General features: G+C 33.0%; 1 protein-coding gene across 32 annotated transcripts in view; it reads left to right on the plus strand.

The window, feature by feature from the left end:
* Positions 1–22,558, plus strand: part of BAZ2B (bromodomain adjacent to zinc finger domain 2B) — a 325,060-nt gene that overhangs the window by 140,611 nt on the left and 161,891 nt on the right. The gene's annotated exons all lie outside the window — the stretch shown is intronic.

Here is a 22,558-nt window from a genome sequence, read left to right on the forward strand (position 1 = left end):
TCATATAATAGTCATATATAACTGCTAATAAGAGAATTTACATAAAGTGAGTCTACTCTACTTATAAATTTAGCATATTACATGTATTTTTCTATGTATTTTTTTTTCAATTTAACAAGTGTATAATAAGTGCTACTGTGTGCAGAAAACAATACTAGGTAATATAATGTGTTGCTATAAGATTTAATCCCCGTTTTCAAAGATCTATATCAAGAGTCTATAGAGGGCCTGTTACAAACAACTATTTTATAATATATGTGCATTAGGGGGATATAAGCAAAATGCTCTATGAGATCTAGTGGGGAGAGGTGATTACTATTTGGAAGGATCAAGGAAGGTATCTGGTAGCAAGTATTTTAATTGGCATGTAAAGGATGGATCTGACAAGTTATCAATTCTATGCCTATCAAGGAAAACATTAACATAAATAATTATATAACAGTATGTACAAAATAAATGCAAAATAGTTGGCAAGGAAGCATACTAGTTGGGGAAAGGTTTAAAAAAGATTTCATGTAGTTGAGTTGCTTGACTTGAGTCATGAAGGAAGTAGAGGAATCTCAGAGATGAGTTTAAATAAAGAATTTGTCCCAGGACTCAGGAACAGCTATCCCAAAGGCAGAAACATGTGGGATGAGGTGTCGTGTTAAGTATGGCAAGAAGACCAGAATGGCTATCTTGTAAAATGTAAAAGGGGGTATAATGTATAATGATCCCAGAAAGTTAGTCTGGGACCAGGCCTTTAAATGACAAAAAAAAGAGGGGGCTTATATTTGATTCTAGGGGTGACTAGATAGTGCAGTTCATAGAATGCTGTGTCTAGAGTCAGGAAAATCTGAATTCAAATCTGGCCCTACATACTAGCTTTGTGATCCTAGTATGTCATTTAATCGCATTTGGTCAATTTTTTCACTTGGAAAAGGAAATGGCAAACCATTCCAGTATCTTTGCCAAGAAAATCCCACATGGGGTCATGAAGAGCCAAACATGGCAGAAATTACTTGACTTAACAAAAAATTTTATTCTAAATTTACTAAGGAACCATAAGGATTTAGTGAATAGGGGGATGATATGGACTGGATCTGAATTTAAGGAAAGGGACTTTCAATTTCCATGAAGGGTAGAGTAGAAAAGTGAAAGATGAGACAAAATCATGTAGAAGAGAGTTGTGATAGTCAAGGAAAAAAATGATGAGGGCAATGAATAGAGTCAAGAGAAGCTGTCGAGGTAGAAGTGGAAAGATTTAGCAACTTTTGCAATTTTATATGTGGAGTTGACCAGGGGAGAGGAGGAAGAAATAATTGAGAATGACACTGAGCTTGCACATGTTAGTGACTTGACGTGCAGTGATGTGCTGGACAGAAATAGGATATTCAGAATAAGACTGGGTTTATCTGGAAAATGAGTTGAGTTTTGAATATGTTGAATCTGAGACATCTTTGGAACATCTAGTCAGAAATGTCTGATAGACAACTGATGATGAACTGATAGACTGAATTTAAGAAAGGGATTGAAGCTAGATATATTGGGTATATTAATCATATTCATAGAGATGATAATAAAATCCATGGAAGTTGATGAGATTGTTGACTGAGAAGAGAGAGAAGATCCAAGGCACAGATTTGAAGCACACCCATAATTAGATAATGTGGTGTAGATGATGATCAAGCAAAGAATATGAAGAGGAATGGTCAGACAGGTCTAAAGGGAGAGTATTGTCATGAAGACCGGAGAAGATATGGTAGGTAAGAAAAGGGGATACTCAGCAGTATATACTACTACAGGTATAACAAAAAGGGTGAAGATAGAAGAAAAAGCATCAGATTTGGCAATTAAGAGATCATTGGTAATTTTGGAAATATCAATTTCATTTGCATGATTGAATTGGAAAGTAAAATTGCAAAGGTTTGAGAAATAAGTGTGAAGAGAAATGGAATATCAATAAGGTTTTTTTTGTTGTTGTTGTTTGTCAGAGAAAGAGGGGGGATATAGGCTGAGTGAAGTGTAGTGTCAAGAACAGTGTTTCAGGATGTGGTCATTTTGTGTTTGTAGCTAGCAGGGAAGATCAGTATGTATGGAGAGACTGAAGAAAAGTGAAGGGAAAAGGATACTTGTGGAAACATCTTAATGAAGAAAGGAGAATATAGGTTTACAAGGGTTAGAAATGTTAATTTTAGTGAAGAGAAAGGCTGTTTCTAGGATGGAAACTATAGCGAAGAATGGTGAATTAGTAAAGTATGAAGGAAAATCTTTACTTACTATTGTAAGGGCTAAGAGAGCAGTTAGATGGTGCTTTGGATAGATCATTGACTCTGAAATCAGGAGCATCTGAGTTCAAATGTGATCTCAGGCACTTGATGCATCCTAGCTGTGTGACTTCAGGCAAACCATTTAGCCCCCAGCTAAAAAAGATGAAGAGGAGGATGAAAAATAGGGATTATGAGGTGTGAAAAATGGAATGGTAATTTTGAGGAAAGAAGAGAAAGTTTGGAATGTCTGCTGTAGGGAGCAGCACAAGAGAGTCATTAAGGAGAAGTAAAGGACTACCTTGTTGCAGTGAGGGTCAGTTAAGATTAGATTTTATAATGGTCCTATTCAATACTGTTACAAGACTTTTTCTTAATTCTATTCAGCACTCGAATGGCAACTAAAAATAGATAGAAAGCAAAAGACGTACGTAAGAGGCAAATACTGAAAGCATAAGGATAAGCACCAAGCAAAGGTTGGAAAACAGAGTATATGTGTGTACAATCTAGTTTGACTGGAACTTAAAATTTCATGGTGAGGTAATATAGCATGCTATAAGGAAGGAAAAGAAATATGGTGAGTCTAAGGAATTTGAACTTTGAACAGGACTTGCTATAAATTATTGGATATGACAGGTGAGGGGGAAGTAATAGTTAAAGATAACACCAAGATTTCTAACTTGGGAGATGACAATGACAGCACCACTGACAAAATTGAAGTTGGTGGGGACAGGAGTTGGAAAAAAAGAAAAGAAATGCAAGTTTTCAGTGGGGGCTCCAGATGGAAATGACATAGGCTGTTGGAACTGTGTGACTGCAGCTTGGGAGAAGGCTCAGGGCTGAGTATATTTCTGAAAAATGTAGAAATAAATGAGATTGTTAAGGGAGAGAATAGAGATAGAAGGGGGAGGAGGCAGGTCTGAGGACCGGACTCTAAGGAATGGTGACTTAAGAGATATGGAAGAAGTTTAGAAGTCAGGCAAGTTTGTTATTCTTAAAGCCTAAAGCATCAAATACTACTTCAAAAATAAGGACCAAGTAAACAACATTGGATTTAGTGAGCTGATGCCATTGATAACTCTTAACAGAGCATTTGTGGGAATGTAAAGCAGATTGTGTACTTTTAATGGATTGTTTTATAGCATTAGTATTGATATCTCCCCTTCAGTCAAATAGATATATTTTAGTTATATGTAACTTGCAACCAATTTTTCCCACTTTAGTTTACTGGTATATCTAGTGTGAACAACATTATATATTCCTTCTTTGAAATTTATACAGTCACTAACTTAATAACTATTTTTGGCCAAGAGAGAAAGATATGGATGGATATGACTTTTCCATGTTTCAGTAATGTTAGCATATAACTAACTTGATACCAGTAAAGTAATGATACAGTTTTCATTGAAAAACATTATCAGTTAAAGTTTATTTTTAAAGGCCCTTATGTGGTAAATATTTTCAGAAAGCCTTATTTCTAGTTTTGGAAAGCAGTTGTAGGAACATTATAATATACCAAGCATGAGCATGTACTCTTGTAATCTTTTAAATGATAGAAATGTTTGGAAATATGATATAATAAAGCTATAATATTGCCCTTTGCTCCTCTATCCTATGTCAGAACTTTTTATTTAAAAGCTATTTTAAGAACAAATTACATTAATGGAAAATTTGGTTCAAATAATAGACTATTCTCTATTTCTTTATTAACAAGTTAATGTTATAAAATTGACCTGACTTACTTGGCTGTTGGTATTAACTTGTATAATATAACTAGTTTGTGCTTGACATTTGGTGTAATGATTTCTAAACCTGTATTATTTTCTAGATGGAATTAATATATTTTCGACAAATGGAAATAACCTAAATGCATTTAAATAGAAGTTCAAGATTAACTGATGAGTAAGTGACCTAACCAAGAGACATATTTGCAGAACTGCTTTCAAATTTTGGGGCTTAATTTCTTGTAATATAAACGTCTAGGTGTTCTATTGGGAAGTCAGCATACTTACAGTTGTGTAAGGAAGGTGGGAAAGAGATACATTGAGAAGAAATATAAGTCAACTAGCCCTTAAGACCATGACAATGACTTTAGATAACCTTTAAACCTGGAATTTTTATATAACTATTTAAGATGAAACTCATATTTGCAAAGCTTTGGGGAATTTTATAGCACTACACCAAGCAGTCTTGCCAAACTCATCTTTCCATTGTGTAGAGATATTTTTTTGATATCTGCCTCCAATAACAGAGACCTATTCCATTTCTTGGAATGCACTCCTCATTGTCTCTGCCTGTTAGCACTCCTGATTTTCTTCAAAATTCAACTCAAATATTGTCTTTTTTGGAGGGTAGAGTGGAGTGAGGAAACTACCTCCTTTTTGCAGCTTCTTAATTCCCTCTAGCTTGTCCCCCTTCTCATCTTGTATTCAATTAGCATGTATTTATTGTAGATGTTATTTTTCTTTATAAAATGTTCAAGGGCAGTGACTTTTATTTATGTCTTTGTATGCCCAGTACCGAGCAGAGTGTCTGGCACAAAGTATTCAATGAATATTTGTTGATTCATTGAAACAAACTTTTAATTTTAATAGAAATTTCTAGTTCTCTCATCAAAATGGTATCCTTCAATATACTTCTGCTCTTTGTGAAAGATATTTTAAAATGTTTTTTTCCCATTTTGTTTCTTGTTTGCATATTTTGCAGCTTATTTTTTTTTAATGTTGTAGAATGAGTCCAACTTTCTCTACTTATTTCATTATGCAATTATTAAATGATGTTTAACATATTTCATTAAGAACATGTTAAGGCCAGTTTAGGATGCTTATTTAGGCACTGTGCTGACAGATCCATTTTCTGGTGTTAGGCTTTCTGCCTTCTCTGCATGGCCAGGTGTATTATGCTAAGTTAGGGGCATGTCAGTACCAAGTAGAATGTAGACAAATTGGAGAGAGTTCAGAGAATAACAATAAAAATAATGAGTGAGATGATGAAAGGACTGATTTATGAGGGCAGATTAAAGGTCCTAATACCTAATTTGGCCAGACAATATCACAAGTGGGGCTGTGAGAGAGCATCATATTAACTTTCTGGACATCTGTGGAGACCATAAATATCATAGATGGAAAGGAATCATTTCTAGAATTACTGAAATGGAATAGAAAAAAGGAAATAGTAGACTGAATAGTAGGACAAATTTTCTGCATGAGAGCTATAAAACTTTGAATTAATCTTTCAACAAAAGAAATTTTATTACCTGACTTATCTAAAACCAAAGTTGATGAATTACTATATTGTGGAACAGGTTGACAGAAGAATGAGTTAATTAACTAATTAAGCCATTTTGAATATTATAGATTTTTTTTATCCTCTATATTCAGGACAAGAAACACAGTATAAACACAGCCAGATTTACCTTTTTCCTCATGGAAATATATACCATTTCTGGTACTCATAGTATGAGTGGAAAAACTTTTTTTTCTTTTCAAAAAATAGTAATTATTTATTAACATTTTTTTTCTTTAAATTTTAAGTTCCAAATTCTTTCCCAACTCTCCTCCACTCACTGAAAAGACAAGCAAAATTGTATCAGTGATACATGTGAAATCATATAAAACATATTTCTCTATTAGGAAAGGGAGGAAGAAAAAGGAAAATATCTGCATAAATTTGCACTGAGTAAAAATTTACAAAGTATGCTTTTTATATGTGAATATAGAAACATCCTTTAAACTATTTTCCTTCAATCGATTCAACAAATATTTATTAAGCACTTAACTCTGCACATGTCATGGTGCTGATGATAGAAATAAATTAGTTCTTGACCTCAAGGAGCCTATATATTGCAACTTGCTAATGGATCTGTAACATGAATGTTTGCTGGCATTGGAGCAGAGTGCAACGCATTCACATCTACTTACCTTATATAGCGCTTGTCCAAGCCCTTAAAATCCTTTATAGAATATCCAACCAGTTAGTTGGAGCCTTTCTTCTAGATTTCATAACATTGCATGGATACAATGTCCTTCATTCTTCATTCTTTCCATGTCATAAGATCCTTTTTTTTCTGGTCATATATCTCTGATAATATCCTTTATTTACACTTCTGCTTTGTATGTGCACTTCAGTGCTGGAAATATATTGCAGATTACTTATTTGACTGACTTCACATTGTTGAATTCTTGGAGATTGTGGAATCCCATAATTTGTAGCCATAGAGCACCATCAGAAGAATAAAAAGATGTGATTTTGTTTTAGGTAGAAACTTGGGGTTAAATGCAGTCACAATACAATTATGTAAATTCATGACTTTCTAATTGTCCTTGATTTCTCACTCTTCTACAGCTCAGTCAGTCACTTGCCAAATCTTGAAGTTTCTACCTCTATAACATCTTTGGTTTGATCTTACTATTCACAGATAATAATGTAGTTCAGACTTTCATTAGTTCTTACCTGAATTATTTGAATAGGCTTCTGAGTGATTTTGTTCCCTCAGGTCTCTTGTTGTCTTTTATACCTGCCTAAGTTGCTTACTGCATCCACACCCCTTCTCTCTAAACTCCAATAGTTCTCAAAGATGTCGAGATAGGCACGGGATCTATGGTATCTCTAAAGAGCTATAGACTATCATTTTGACTACAGCCATTCATCCATTTAACTTTTTGATTGTATAAATAAGCTAAAATATTGAGTGATTATGGATTTCATTTAGGAAACTTCACAACAAACTAGAGTGTGATGCAATCCATAAAATGTCATCCATGAACAGGAACATTTAAAGTAGCTCATTACCTATAGGGGATACATCTTTAATTTGATATTTGATCATCAAACTCAATTCAGTCATTTGAATGTTAAGAACTTGAGAGACTCATCCAAATTTATACATATTAATACTTAAAACACAGATCTTCTGACTCCAAATTCAGTGAGTCCCCCTCCTCCTTATTCTTTGCTATCACTTCAGGTCAAGCTCCTATTATGAACTAATTAAATTTTTTAAGTCATTTGGTATTTTATTAATATTGTGATTGCTGCCCATAACTTCCATTTCAAATGTAATTTTTTTTCATCTTTAATTCTTATTGAAGAGGTAAAATAAGCATCAGGGGTGGTAAATACGAAATAGACTCAGTAGAGCAATTGATTTATATATATATATATATATATATATAAAATAGCATAAAAGATTCATTTCATGACATAGGGCAGTCATGACATCTATCACATATTACAAAGGAATGCTATTTATTATGTGAATTAAAAAGGATTTGAGCAAGGAAATGGGTTTTAACAATTAACTATGGGGAAAAGGTTTCCTAGTGGAACTCGAGATGAACCAAAAGAAAGATGCAAAAAAGGGAATACACCAAGAAGTGTGAGTACACTATTGACTGGCAGGCTAACTAACTCCAAAGGGAATTAGCAAGGGAAAAGGTTTATACCATTGATTGGTGGGCTAACCCTAAAAGGGATTTAACAACCTATAACAAGGAGAAAGACACCATGAAAAAGGATGGGGCAGGGAGGGAAGGGACCAGTAGACAAGGCACCTAGAGGCAGGTTATCCCTAAAAAGGAATGAGTAAAGACCTTTTTTAGGGGAATATATCTTGGGGGTAAAAGGATGGGGGAAGGATTGACTTCATTACTTGACTTTCTGATTTGATAAGTAAGGGTTGGGTTTCTAATGACCCAATGGAGGGTGGGGTGGGGTTGTCATGTAAATCTACTTCCACAAAAAGTCCTGTGTGAAAACAAAAGGTTCACTTAAATTTGAGATGATCACATCCTGGCTCTTTCTGCATGCCCCAGGGAGTATTAGAATCCTATCAGTGCTTCAGCCTTTCTCTGCTAATACCCAGCTATTCAGGACCTATCACTTAATACAGACCTGTGAGTTAGTAGTGCAGGTACTTTCCTCCTTTAACTGTTAAGCAAAAACAATTATACAACATTCTATACACACATTTACTATACCTCTCTGCTGCTGAGAGAGAAATGTATTTCATCATCTATCCTTTGGAATTAGAATTGGCTATTGTATTTAAATTGAAGCCAGATGCTTTCATTTACATTACTGTTGTGTATCAGTTCACATAATTCTCAAATTTCTTTAAGTTCTTCATATTTGTCTGTTATTTCAGCACTAGCATATTCTATTATGTTCATATATTGTGCTTTTTTTCCCCATCCATTCCCCATTCAATGGGAAATCCACTGTTTTTCAGTTTTTAATTACCAGAAAAAGTACTGCTATAAATATTTTGACATGTGTGAGCTATTAGGCTCTGATTATTTCCTCTTTTGGGATTTATACCTAGGAATGATCAAATCACTGGATCAAAACAAAAGAAAATTTTCATTTTTTTCCCAGTATAACTTCAAATTATTTTTCAGTTTGGTTTGACCAAATTCAAATTTCCATCAGTGGTGAACTTGTGAGCCTTTATTATTACACTTTTTAATTACATTTTAGTTATATGAGCTTTCATTATGTTTTAGTTTGTGATTTTTAATGAACTTTGACAATTTGTTTTGTGTGAGGTGAAACCTTAGCATTGTTTTAACTTGTATTGCTCTCTCCTTATTCTTTGCTATCACTTCAGGTCAAGCTCCTATATGAACTAATTAAATTTTTAAAGTCATTTGGTATTTGATTAATATTGTGATTGCTGCCAATAACTTTTTTAGTAGTTTGCACCTAAGCTATGAAAGAAGTTTTTTATTCTTTAACCACTTGTTTGTTTACTTAGATATGACTCAATCTTTGTTACAATTCTCTATGTATCTTAGAATTCAGATTCTTATTGCAGGTATTTGAATCAATTTTTTTCTTATTTGATAGTTTCTTAATTGTCTTTATTTTGCTTATGCATAATTTTCAGTTTTTCATAATTGGAATTGACTTTTTATCTTTTGTCATAATTCTTATAATTTATTTGGTTATGATTTCTATAGGTAACCACAGTTGTGAAAGTACTGCTTATCTCCTCTGTTCTACTGTCTGTCTTTTTACCATGACAAAGCTATAACTAGGGAATCATTTCAGTGCTAACCACCCCAATTTTACTAAGGACATTGTTGATAAACCGTTCTGAGGAGGACAACCAGAAAAGCAAAGGGTCTTAAAATCCTGCCATTTGAAGATCAGTTGATAGAAAAGAAATTGTTTAGTTAATAAGATTTGAAGAGGGCATGATCATTGTCTTCCGAGTGCAAGGTAATACAATCTTGGAGAAGATACCATAGGAGCAAAAAGCAGAAATTGGAGAGAGGGTAGATTTAGGTTCAATGTAGGGAAATATTTTCTCTTAAATTAGAGCTGACTGGAAGTGATGTGGGCAGCTTTGGCTTGTAGCAATATATTTCCTTTTACCAGAGATTTTCAGAAAGTGGATAGATCACTTGTTTGGAATGTTTGGGGAAGGAAATTTTGCTTATGAAGAGCTTTCTGAGGTTTATCCTGATCCTGTTGCTTCTTTTCTTTTACCAGCAAAATATTTTATATTTTTAGTGTATGTTTTGTTTTTATTTATTTTATGTTTTTCCTCCTAGTAAAATAATAGTTTTTTGTTGTTTTTTTTTGAGGGCAAGGACTATTACATTTTTTTTTTTATCCCATGTCCTGGCTTTTATAAACGTTTGCTGAATTGCATTGAATTAAATAGATTGGTGTAGAACTCTCATATCCACTCAGATAATAGGAAAGGATAATGATAAATATTGGAGGGACTGTGGGAAAACTGGGACACTAATGCATTGTTGGTGGAGTTGTGAAATGTGCCGACTATTCTGGAGAGCAATCTGGAACTATGCTCAAAGGACTATCCAAACTGAGGGGAAAGGACCCACATATGTGCAAAAATTTTTGTAGCAGCTCTTTTTTGTGGTAGCAAAGAATTGGAAAAGGAGTGGATGCCTATCCATTGGGGAATAGCTAAAGAAGTTGTAGTACATAAAGGTAATGGAATATTATTCTATAAAAAATGATGAACAAGATGATTACAGAAAGGCCTGCAAAGATTTACATGAACTGATGCTGAGCAAAATAAGCAGAACCAGGAATACATTGTACACAATAACAGCAAGAATGTGAGGTGATCAACTATGAAAGGCTTGGTTCTTCTCAGTAGTTCAGTGATCTAAAGGAGTCCCAATAGACTTTGGACAGAAAATGCCATCTGCATCTGGAAAAAGAACTAAGGAGACTGAATGTAAATGAACACATGCTATGTTCACTTCTTTTTTCTGCTTTTTATCTCTCCTATGACTTTTCCCATTTGCTCTAATTTTTCTCTCCCAACATAATTCATAAAATAATGTGTATTAAAAATAAAAAAAAAAAAGTGGTGTAGATTAGATGACTTTAGAGGTTAATTACCCCTCTTGAGGTTCCGTGATCTTTATATGAAGTAAGATCCTGATCTAAGTTTTAAAAGAGTCGATCTATTTCTTTGTTGCCTTTATTTCTGAATTGAGTGTTTTGTAGTTATATTTAATCCTTAGATGGTTCTTGGAAGATGAACTCCCAGATATTTTATATTTTGTTATTTGATCTAATGGACTATATTGTTTCCTCCTATTTTTGTTAATTATGTATAGAAATGCTGATAATTGGGCATTTATTTGCATACTGCTCTTTTGTTGAATATGTTGAGAAAAATATTTTTGGAGTTTTTAAATTACAATCATCACATCTTTTGTAAAAAGGGATAATTTTTTCTCTTCTGCAAATGCTTTTGCTTTAATTGCTTTCTTTTGTTATATTACTATATATACTATATTACTATAGCTAACGTGTTGGTTTTTTGTTTTTGTTTTTTTGCTACTATGTCTTATAATTGTGGGTGGGGCAGAGGAGGATTCTTGATTTTACCCCAGTACTTACTGAGAACCGAGTGTTCTTCATGGAAATAATGCTGGGTTTTGGTTTTAGAGATACTTTCAAACTTTTTAAAATTCAAGAACCCCATATATTTTGTTCAAGGTCATTTTCTTTTGTTGATATAACAATTCTTCACGAATGTTTGTGGCAGCTCTCTTTGTAGTGGCCAGAAACTGGAAACTGAGTGAATGCCCATCAATTGGAGAATGGCTGAATAAATTGTGGTATATGAATATTATGGAATATTGTTGTTCTGTAAGAAATGGCCAACAGGATGATTTCAGAAAGGCCTGGAGAGACTTACACGAACTGATGCTGAGTGAAACGACTAGGGCCAAGAGATCATTATATACCTCAACAACAATACTATATGATGACCAATTCTGATGGACCTGGCCATCCTCAGCAATGAGATGAACCAAATCATTTCCAATGGAGTAGTAATGAAGTGAACTAGCTATTCCCAGAGAAAGAATTCTGGGAGATGACTAAAAACCATTACATCGAATTCCCAATCCCTTTATTTTTGCCCACTTGCATTTTGTATTTCCTTCACAAGCTAATTGTACAATATTTCAGAATCTGATTCTTTTTGTACAGCAAAATAACGGTTTGGTCATGTATACTTAATTGTGTATCTAATTTATATTTTAATATATTTAACATCTACTGGTCATACTGCCATCTGGAGGAGGGGGGTGGAGGGAAGGAGGTGAAAAATTGGAACAAGAGGTTTGGCAATTGTCAATGCTGTAAAGTTACCCATACATATAACCTGTAAATAAAAGGCTATTTAAAAAAAAAAAACAATTCTTCTATACTCTTATTAAGTACAATGCTGTGAGACTTTTAAAAGAGATCGTTCATTTCATATACATAGTACTCAAATCTTCAGTAGTATTTCATTTATCTGCAGGTACTAGTTTTGACAATCCTTGCTAAACCAAATATAATGACCTATGTCTCAGTAGTGAGGAAAAAAATAATGATAAATCATATATATTGATTACAGGAGTGCAGCTATACTCGGTCTATTGACTTATAATTGAATCAAAGTTGTGATTTTATTGATTTATTTGATTTCCATTTCACATTTTCCTAAAACAAAAAAAAATATTTAAAACAGAGCCTATTTTGTACTGTCACCCTGAAAAATCACACTTGTTGTGAAGGGAGACAGCAGAATCAGCAACAGCAAACCATAGCCATTAATATAGGTATGAATTGTTTAACATGTCTCAGTCTGCTTCAGAATTACCAAGATGAGGTTTAAAGACTTTTAATATACTGTGTTTAGATATCAGTATATATTACATTTTTAAAAGATTTCCATTTAAATTGATTACAGTTTTTAAATTTTGGGTCTATATCAGATAAGTAAATCTAATTCTGTGTAATATTTCATTTCCTGACAATTTGGGATGAAAAACTGTTATAAATATATTATTAAGATATGCTGCAACTTGTACTTTCAAACAAATAATTTTAAACTAGTTTAGAAGCTAAGATAAAGATTTAAGAATTAACTATCTTTTAATTTCTTATTCTTATTTAAGATAAAAGAAATGGCACTAGATTAGTGTATGAGTATTTAGACATTAAAATAATTCAACATTAGAATAAGACATTAATTTTAGTGGACACTATTTAAGAGAGTAGTTCAGAAAAGGAAGAAATCATTTCAGACTGAAGTCCAGGGAAGTTTTATAGAGGATGTGTGATCTAAAATCTGTGCTCATTATTCAGTGTTGCACATTGAAACAGTATTCTTCAGCCACTGTAAAGATTTCATATCTCAGCATATTTTGAAATAAAGCTAGAAAGATGGGTTAGGGCCAGATTGTGAAGTACCCTAAATAAAAAGGGCTCAGTTTAAAATTTGAATTTATGCGTAGCTATTAAAAGTTTTTAAAAGAGGAATGATTATTGAAAGCAAACAAGTTTTCATAGTACCTGGCATGTAATAAGCAATGAACAAATATTTATTGAATTAAATTTTTTTAAAAGGAAGAAAAATTTTAATATTAGTTTTTGGGAAAATAGTTAATTTGGCCTATGTGTTTTTCTGCTTTATTACACCAACCTAAAGATTTATTACTGTTATTTAAATTATCAGTATTTAAAAGCATGACCTTGCAATTGGTTTTGAATAGTTCTAAGGTTTTTGTTTTTTAGTTACTTCCTTTCCACTTGTTTAGGACCCAAATTTGACTTAATTAAAATTAGGCAGAATGAGTAGCATTTGTTTATTTTGTCTAAAATATGCCTCTAAAAATCATGTAGGGTTTCTGTAAATCATATAAAAATCATGAGGGTTTAGGTACAATTACCAATAGACAATGTGCAACAACAACAAAAATAAACATTCTGAAACTTTGAAGACTTGGGCTAAGACTGATATGTTGTCTGTTTTTCCTTTGGGTAGGAGCTTTCATTCAACTACCATAAAGGCAATATATATGAATGATGTAGGCCCTTCCCGTGAGAGTTTTTAAAAGGTGGTGTCACAGTATTGAATTTCTTATTCTTCTTCCCAGATGGACTTTTCCAAAGGAGCCATCTGGTATTAGATTTTTTTGAGTTATTGGGAGATAGTTGTATACAAGGCAGAATTATAGATTTAGTATTGGAAAATTTCCTCAAGGGACATCAAGTTCAGACAGTAAACATTTATTAAGCACCTACTTAGTGCCTGGCACTATGTTAAGTACTTTCCGTTCCTATTTCTGTAGTTCATTACTTGTACTGAAGTGCTCATATTTTATATGCTGTCCCCCACATTGCAAGTTTTTTTACTGGGAAAAAATGGGGGAAAAACCTGGAATCTGAGAAATATTTTTTCTGTGCTTGTCAAGTAGGTTGTATTTTTAAAACTAACCATGATTGGGCATCTTGACTATGACTAAATATATTAACTAAATACAACAATAATATAAACTCTTTTTGTCGGAGAGAATTTAAGAGCTAGAAGGGAATTTAGTGATTATATACATAAATTCTTCAGTATTAAAGATAAGGAAATTGAGAGAGGCTAAAGTGTTTTATCCAGTTAAATAAAGGCAGATCCAGGAGAGAATACTACATCTCCTGTTAATATCCTCCCTAACCCACCTCATCCTCTCTTATCCATCTCCCAATTCAGTACTAGCTCTTTCAAAACAATGCCCCTTAAGAAACAGTGCAAACAAGTGAATTGAATTAAAATAATGTGAGTAGCATATTTACATGCTAGGTTATTTTAAAAGAATTCTATTTAAATAGGCCTATTTTTAAATGGAGCAACCAACAAGTTACATATGTCTTCTGACTATAACTGATAGAAACTTGATAGTAATTAGGACTTTAAGAATTCACAAGTATGTTGAATAAAAAGGCATTTGTGTCTTTTTTTTTTTTAATTCAAAATACAGGTTCACAAATTTGGTGTTATCTTCAACTTTCATGCACTTCACATTTCTAATCAGTTGCTAAACTTTGTCATTTTTATGTCTCCTCTTTCTTAAAGCTAGTAGCCTACTACAAACCCTTATCATCTCACTTGTCCTATTCCAGAGGAAACCAGGGGTGGAATCCAGGTTTCTGAGTAGAGGTGGTCAAAGAGTAGAGCCACAGTGACAAGGCTATTAAAAAAGAAATTAAGTAGTTTAATGTCCTTTTAAAATAAAGCAAAGAAGTCTTAGGGAAGAAGAGAGGTAAGAAGCCAGCTCTGAGAAAATAAGTACCTTAAATATGGTATTTTTTTAAGGAATTTGTGTTGTGAACATACACAACTTATTAAAGGTTTGTCAGGAGAAACGAAGCTGGAACTTGAATCTAGGACAGTAGTAAAAGTATACCCTGATTTGAGCAGCCTTCTTTGAAGGTTTACTGAAATAATCAGTAGAATCATTGTTTGCCTTTTAAGCATTAACTAACTTTGAGATTGTATCTGTACTCTCTAGAGATTAATAGAATAGAGATTTAAAAAAAAAAAATAGCTTATTTTGCCAAAATGTCACATTCTAAATGATTCTGTTGTTTGAGGATAGTGCAGCTGCATTAATGTTTGAACTGCTTGATAGTTACTGTGAGGCTGGATAAAGTATCAGTTGTAAATTATTTTCTGTGACTACAGAATAAAACATTGACAACAATTTTTACTAAATTTATCCTGAATACTAGAGAGTCTAAAACATATTCATTGAATTTTTTCTTCCAGGGAAGCTTGGAAATTTAATGGAATTATGACTACATAGATTAAATTTACATGCTAAATTCATTAGTGTTAAATTGCAAATATTGCTAGCAAATATATATGACATTTTAAAGTCATATTTTTGTTTTTTTTGTTTAAAGCATTGTGAAAAAATGTTTCATTTAAATAAAGTCAGAGCTCTAATATATTACACAGATCTCTGTTGAATTAATTTCAATTTTGCTATGTTTATAATTTTAAAATAGTATCTCATGAAGTACTTTCTATTAGGTTTCCAAAGCATTTGGTAGTATAAAATATTTTCATAAGAAATTTAGATTTCTGTAGTTAAATTTTGCAGACTTCTTTCAAAACACTGGTCTATTAAAAATAATTTCCTTTATTGATATAAAATATTCATATGAAAACAACTTTTACATAACACTGAAATTTAAGACATTCTTCTCTCAAAATAAATCTATGAGGCACCTAGTGAAAATATTACTCCCATAGTCGCGGTAAATAAACTGAGATGAGAAAAGGATAAATAACTTTCCAAGAATCATATGGTGGTTGTGTATCACAATTGAATGCAAGTCCAGTTCATTTTCCTTTGAACCACAGTGGTCCCCTGATTGAAAACTTAAAACAAGTTATGTTATGAATGATGTATAGGATGGTGACTCTGGAGCCTGAGGATTGATCTTTTCTATTACTGTAAATTCTTTACTGTTTACATGACCTTACTCAAGTCAGTCTCCCTTCTTCTACATTTACAAAATAATGGAGGCAAGCAGAGATTGGGATGGATATTGAACTAGATGACCCTTTTCTATGACCCTGTGTTGTCTTATAATACCCGATAATGAATTAATTTTGTTCTTTCCAGGATTATTGAATATGTTTGCTTCCAGTAAGTAGAAATACTTTCTTTTAGAAATGAATAATAATTTTTTTGCTTCTAAGTTTGAGAAATTTCTGCCTCTTAAATACAAATAACCTTGTTTCACCTCAAAGTGTAGTGCTCTCCAACTTTTTAAACTTACCTAAGGGCAACAATCCAGAGATTGGAAATGTGGTAGGCCAATTTGGGAATGAGAGTGGGAACATGTATAAAAGATTCTAGACACCTTATATAAGTCCTGAGTTGCCCGAAGAACAAGAAATGCTATGTAAAATCTAATAGTTCTTCACTGACAATTTCTGCCAAGAGGGAGGAGTGGGGGGAAAAGGAATAATATCAGGGTGTAGAGAATAGGAGGATTGTCAGAGGACTGATGCCTTTTTGGCAATCCCTCTGACTCTTATTTTCTTTGGGACTTTTCTTTACTCATTTTTTTCTGTGATATAGCTTAAACTCTTCTGAAGAATCAGAATGGTGATGAGTTTAAGGTCAGGATATATGAGGAATGAGCCAGTATTCAAGATTTCCCCCCTTGGCTTTTTATCTTGAGTAATGAAATTCAAGGATGTCCCTTTCCTTCCCTCTTTTTACACACCCTTCCTTCCCCAACCACATTCTGGACTTCTTTTTTTTCCTCTATAGATAATCAAAGCAATGGGATGCACAAGATTGGTCTCAAAGGCCTTTTCTAGTTTTAATAGTCTGTGAATTAAGGAGATTTTGGCCGCTTTTAAATATACTTTAGATCAATCTCAATTTCGAAATTTGAATGAGCCTTCCTCTGTGATCTTGAGCAAGCTACTATCCCTCTCTGAGGCCTCAGTTTCTTCCTCTGTAAGCTCAAGGAGATAACACACATGATCCCTGAGAGTTCTCCCCATTACCCAGAAGCATTTATTTATTTTTAAGCATTACTCTCTTTCTAGCCCCAACTCGTACTTCTTGTATGCCAAATATGAAGAAGCAACTGACATATTGTTAAGTTATTCTCAAAACAAGCATAACAAGCATATTGTTATTAAGTAATTCTCAAATGAATTTATTAATACCATTGATTTGTACATTCTCTCCAAGGATGCTGATTGTAAGCCATCTATGCCTATTTATGTCTTCCCATAAGTTTACCAAAGGAGTTCAGTGAAATGTGTTGGAGCCTTTTCTTGATTTTTCCTTTCATCAAGAGGTACCTAGGCTGATGATAATGGGTAATGCACCACATAAATGACATTGACACCATTGATAATAAATTATTATAGAAGTTTAACTAACATAAATTACTGCCCCAAACAAGGATACCAAAACATTCTGTAGAGCATTGTAATTAGCAAACACTTGAATTAGTTGCCAAATAGAAATTTCGTGGCCAAAGGTAATACCACATACTCTTGTAATAATTTTTTTTTCAAAACGAAAAATGATGGATTTTCATCAGTACTATTTTCCTACAAAATAGAAAAGTGTAGAGGACTGTAAAAACAACATGAAGAAAGCATAGCAGGAAATCCAATTAAACTGAGAACATTTAGAGGTGAAAATAGTACAAGAAGGAAAGGAAAAGAACAATAGAAAAGTAGCTGCAAAGAATTTTGCCACAAACTGTTTTACCATCAAGAACAGTAGACTTCTCACATTTGGGCTCTCATCATAGTTCTGAACCTGCTTGAACAAGAGAAGTAGAAATGACACTTAAAATTTAAGAAAAAGAATGATTATCGTAGAAGTGCCACAATTGTAAGGGTATTAATGGTCAATTCATAAGGCATATGAAAGGGGAAAACATTAAAGTGTGGGGGAAATCTTATACCTTATTAATACAAAAAAGTAATGATCAGGAGAGTATAAAAAAATAACTGGCCTTTATGCCTTCTTTCCCATTTATACAAAAATCTTTACAAATTTTACACAAATTGAGAAATTTTTGTTTGATGGTGTTTGTAAAGAATAGGCAGACATCTGCAAATAATACAAAATGAACCACATTTTTATCATCTCTTAATTAAAAGCTATAGAGAATACAAGATTATATTGTACTTGTTATTTATTATTATTTTAAATTACCATTTAATTCTGTAGGACAGAAAGCTACATTAGAGGCTGTCTTCCAACAAAGTGTCTTAGCTACACATCAAAATCATTCAAAATTCTTTGGAAGACACCACAGCAGTAATGATTTGCTCAACAACCTTATGGTGATAATCATCAGACATGGCATAAGAGTGATGGATATTCACAAAGAATATCTTAGCAGAGATGAAAGTGATTCAGTTAAGGAATCACTGGAGAGATTATCTTTTTCTTGTTGTTTTTAATTGCATTATTCTATTTTCACTAAGTTTGAGCTGATTATCAACATGAGAAAACCGAGTGGTTGAAGAATGGCTATATTGTCTATTAGATTATGACATGAATATGGAAGGACAATAGAACTTGCTCACCATTATCTATGTCTGAGTCAGAAAATACAAGTGGACAGTGGATTGGGTCCAGAATTAAACCATAAGAAGAGAATGGAATGGATTGCATTTTGAGAAATTTCAAAACTCTTTTAATGGACCAATCTTCTCCAGGAAACAAAGCTACTTGGCATAGGAGAAGGCTAAACTTAAGTTCAAATTCTTCTTCCCAAGCTTATTAGCTGGGTGAAGTTGTTTAATTTCTTTTAGGCATTTCAATAAAAACCAATATTCTACCAGTGTTGCATTGTGGTTAAACAGAGAAGTGGAAGACAAGTCTCCAAAAAGTAGAAAAATAATAATGTTGAGAAGGTGATAGGAACATAAAAAATGTCACTGAGGAAAATGAATGCTAGAAATAGAAGGCTGACAATAGATCAACTGGGGAGGGACAAGCTATAAAGAATTAAATAGGAAGCAACCAAATGACTAACAGATTTGATTGCAAAGAAATGTCTAGTGACATAATTGTATTTTTTGGCCCCATGTCTTTCTTCTTCCTCTCCCTAGTATGTTTCTATTAATCTACAGAAGGTGCCTTTTCCTATTGCTGCCCACAGGGTTTTCTGTGCTTGTTGAAGACAAGAGAATTCCTACCTAGTTAGGCTCTGAAACATGGAATGATCTTTGTTACTTTCTAATTTGTTTATTAAGGAATGCCATTTTGAAACAGTTATAGTGATCATCTCAGATCTTATCAAGTATACAAGCACAGATGGGAAATTCATAATAGCTTTTGTGAAATCTAATACTGAAGGATCTGGGATTTCCTGGAGCTGGAGAGATTCACGTGTGTGAACTTGAAAATTGCAATGTCTAATACATATGATAGATATATCCTATATTGTTGCTTAAGGTGCATAGGTTAACCAGATGGGCAAAGTAAATCCATTATTGTATACTTTAAAGAGTTAACTATATTCTTTCCAATTAAAGAATTTTGTTTCCTTTAGAATAATAATAGTTCTTTCAGCTAGAGGTTGGAAACTTTATATAAATAGTCCATTTGTTGTGGGTTTTGTTTGATTGGTATGTTGCATCTATATGAATAATACATTTTGTTTTAGACAAAATTACTTCAGTAGAAGCATTAAATTTTTATTTTAAGAAAGAAAGCATACAAGCAATTTATCTATTTTTCCAATTCTTTTGACATTCATGAAATTTTGAGAATTGTTATCTGGGAACATAGTGATTTTTGGAAGTTAAATTTTTCTCTATTTATAGGAAGGAGAAAAAAATACAAGAGAATCCAAATTCCAAGTTGTCCCATCTTAAAAGGCACTTTGAATAACAGAATATTTTAGAATGAAAAATTCATAATGGGCAAATTGGTTTCTTTGATTTTGACTCTATATTTATGTCTTTGCTTCTCTCTTATGTTTCTTTCCTTTTTCCCTGCAAAAAAAAAGAGTTTTTTGAAACTTTGGAAAATAGAGCTAAATAGAAAATTCTGCATTTCTGCTTTGAGTTTTGCTTTTGTTTAATGCCTTCAGAATTCTTTTAGTTCTTAGACATCTTTCTTTATATATATATATATGATTTAGACATATATAATTTAATCTCCTAGAGATAGTGTGGTACAGTGGAGAGAGTACTGGATTTGGAATCGGAGGACCTGTGTTTTCTCCCTGTGAGTTCTGGTTCTGCCATTTATTCCTGTGGAACTTTGGACAAGTTACTTCATCTCTCTCAGCCTTGCTTTTCTCATCTGTAAAATGAAAGGATTAGACTAGCTGAAGTACCTTCTATCTAAATTTATGATCATATGTTCTCATTTGCTCTTTATTCTTGGACATTGTTTTCTTATGTCTCAGGGACATTTTTTTAAAAATGAGAATAAATTTCCTTTTTAAAGTGTAAGTAAATACAAAAATAGAATTGGTATATGAAAGTTCATTCCATATGTTTTTAAGGATCTCTAGGTATCATGCATATAAAAACCTTACTATATTTAAGAAGATCATAATGAATTTATTAGTAATTAGTATTAGCATAGTATCAGTAAGAATCAGCATCCACATAATAGAGAAATCCATTCCTAAGGATTTAGAGAAGGGTATAAATAGAATGTGACTTTCAAATGCAAGAGCTAACCACTTCACACCTCTCAGATTGGCTAAGATGATAGGAAATATAATAAAGGTTAAGAGGGGGTGTAGGAAAAATGGGATACTAATACATTGTTGGTGGAGTTGTGAACTGATTCAACCATTCTGGAGAGCAATTTGGAACCATGCCCAGAAGAATATAAAACTGTATACACCTTGATCCTGTTGTGTCTCTATTGGGTCTATATCCCAAAGAGATTATAAAAAAGGAGAAGGGGGGGGGGGGGGGGGGGGGGAGTTAGCACAGTGAATAGAGCATAGCCCTGAAGTCAGGAGGATCGGAGTTCAAATGTGACCTCAGACACAACACCTCCTAGTTGTGTGACCTTGGACAAGTCACTTAACTCCAATTGCCTCAGCAAAAAAACAAAAATAAATAAAAATAAAATAGGGGAAAGGATCCACATGGGCAAAAATGTTTGTAGCAACAAGGAACTGGAAACTTGAGTGGATGCCCATCATTTAGGGAATGACTGAATAAGTTATGGTATATGAATGTAATGGAATATTATTGTTCTCTATAAAAAATGGTGAACAGACTGATTTCAGGCTTACACGAACTGATGCTAAGCAAAGTGAGTAGAACCAAGAAAACATTGTATACTACAACAAGATTATGTGATGATCAACTCTGATGGATTTGGCCCTTTTCATGAGGTGATTCAAGGCAATTCCAATAGACTAATGATAGAAAGAGCCATCCACACCCAGAGACATGACGGTGGTGTTGGGTTTTTTTTTTTTTTTCTCTTTCTTAGGTTTTTTTTCCCTTTTTGATCTGATTTTTCTTATGCAACATGACGAATATGGAAATATGTTTAGGAGAATTGTACATGTTTAATCTATAGTAGATTGCTTGCTATCTAGGGGAGGAGAGAGGGAGTGGAAGAGGGGAGGAAAAGAGGGAGTGGAGGAAGGGAGGGAGAGAGGGAGAAAACTTTGGAACACAAAGTTTTACAAAGTTGAATGTTGAAAAGTATCTGCCTGTATTTGGAAAAATTAAAATAAAAAAAAAAAAACATAGGAATTGAATTTGATTTACAAATCAAATTTCAGTTATGTTAGGTGTATTTTAGAGACCAACCTAATTTTACAATTTAATGATTCATTATTACCAATTTCTTAATTTATTCTTTACTAATGTTCTATGTAAAAATCAGTTTACTTCAGTACAAATGTATCAGTATCTAATCTGTACAGAGCACTGAAATAATTGTTGAGGGAGATACAAGACTCCGTGTATTTAGTAACTAAAATGCTTAACTTAAGAGTCTGGAAAGCCTGAATTCAAGTCATGCCTCTGAATATAGGCAAGTCAACTAACCTCTTAAAAGTCCCCAGTTCCTTTATTTGAAAAATGGGCATTATGATAACCTATTTGCAACCTTTGAAGCAATTTATATATGCACACGTGTATATGTGCACATGTATTATTATTGTGATTGTTGTTATTATTATTATTATTATTATTACCATCTCCGATTTCTCGGATTTAAAATAAATACTGGTGAGGGAACTTCCTCTACTAATTACAACTGTTGTACAACCAATAGTGATAAAGACCTGCCCAGTATACTAAGAGTGCACATTTAGGAGTGGATTACAGGGCCATTATAGGTTCGATGAAGACTTGCCCATTTATCTTTTAGTATTAAGGAGAAATAAGGCATCATTTCTGCCCTTGGAACTAATTATATTTATAAATCATTTTCAGATTCTAAAGCACAGTCTATATTCTCATTTCGTTCACAAATTATAGAAGTGGCTGCTTGTGTTATTCTTCT

The sequence above is a fragment of the Sarcophilus harrisii genome, chromosome 3, assembly GCF_902635505.1.
Source record: "Sarcophilus harrisii chromosome 3, mSarHar1.11, whole genome shotgun sequence".
NCBI lineage: Eukaryota > Metazoa > Chordata > Mammalia > Dasyuromorphia > Dasyuridae > Sarcophilus > Sarcophilus harrisii.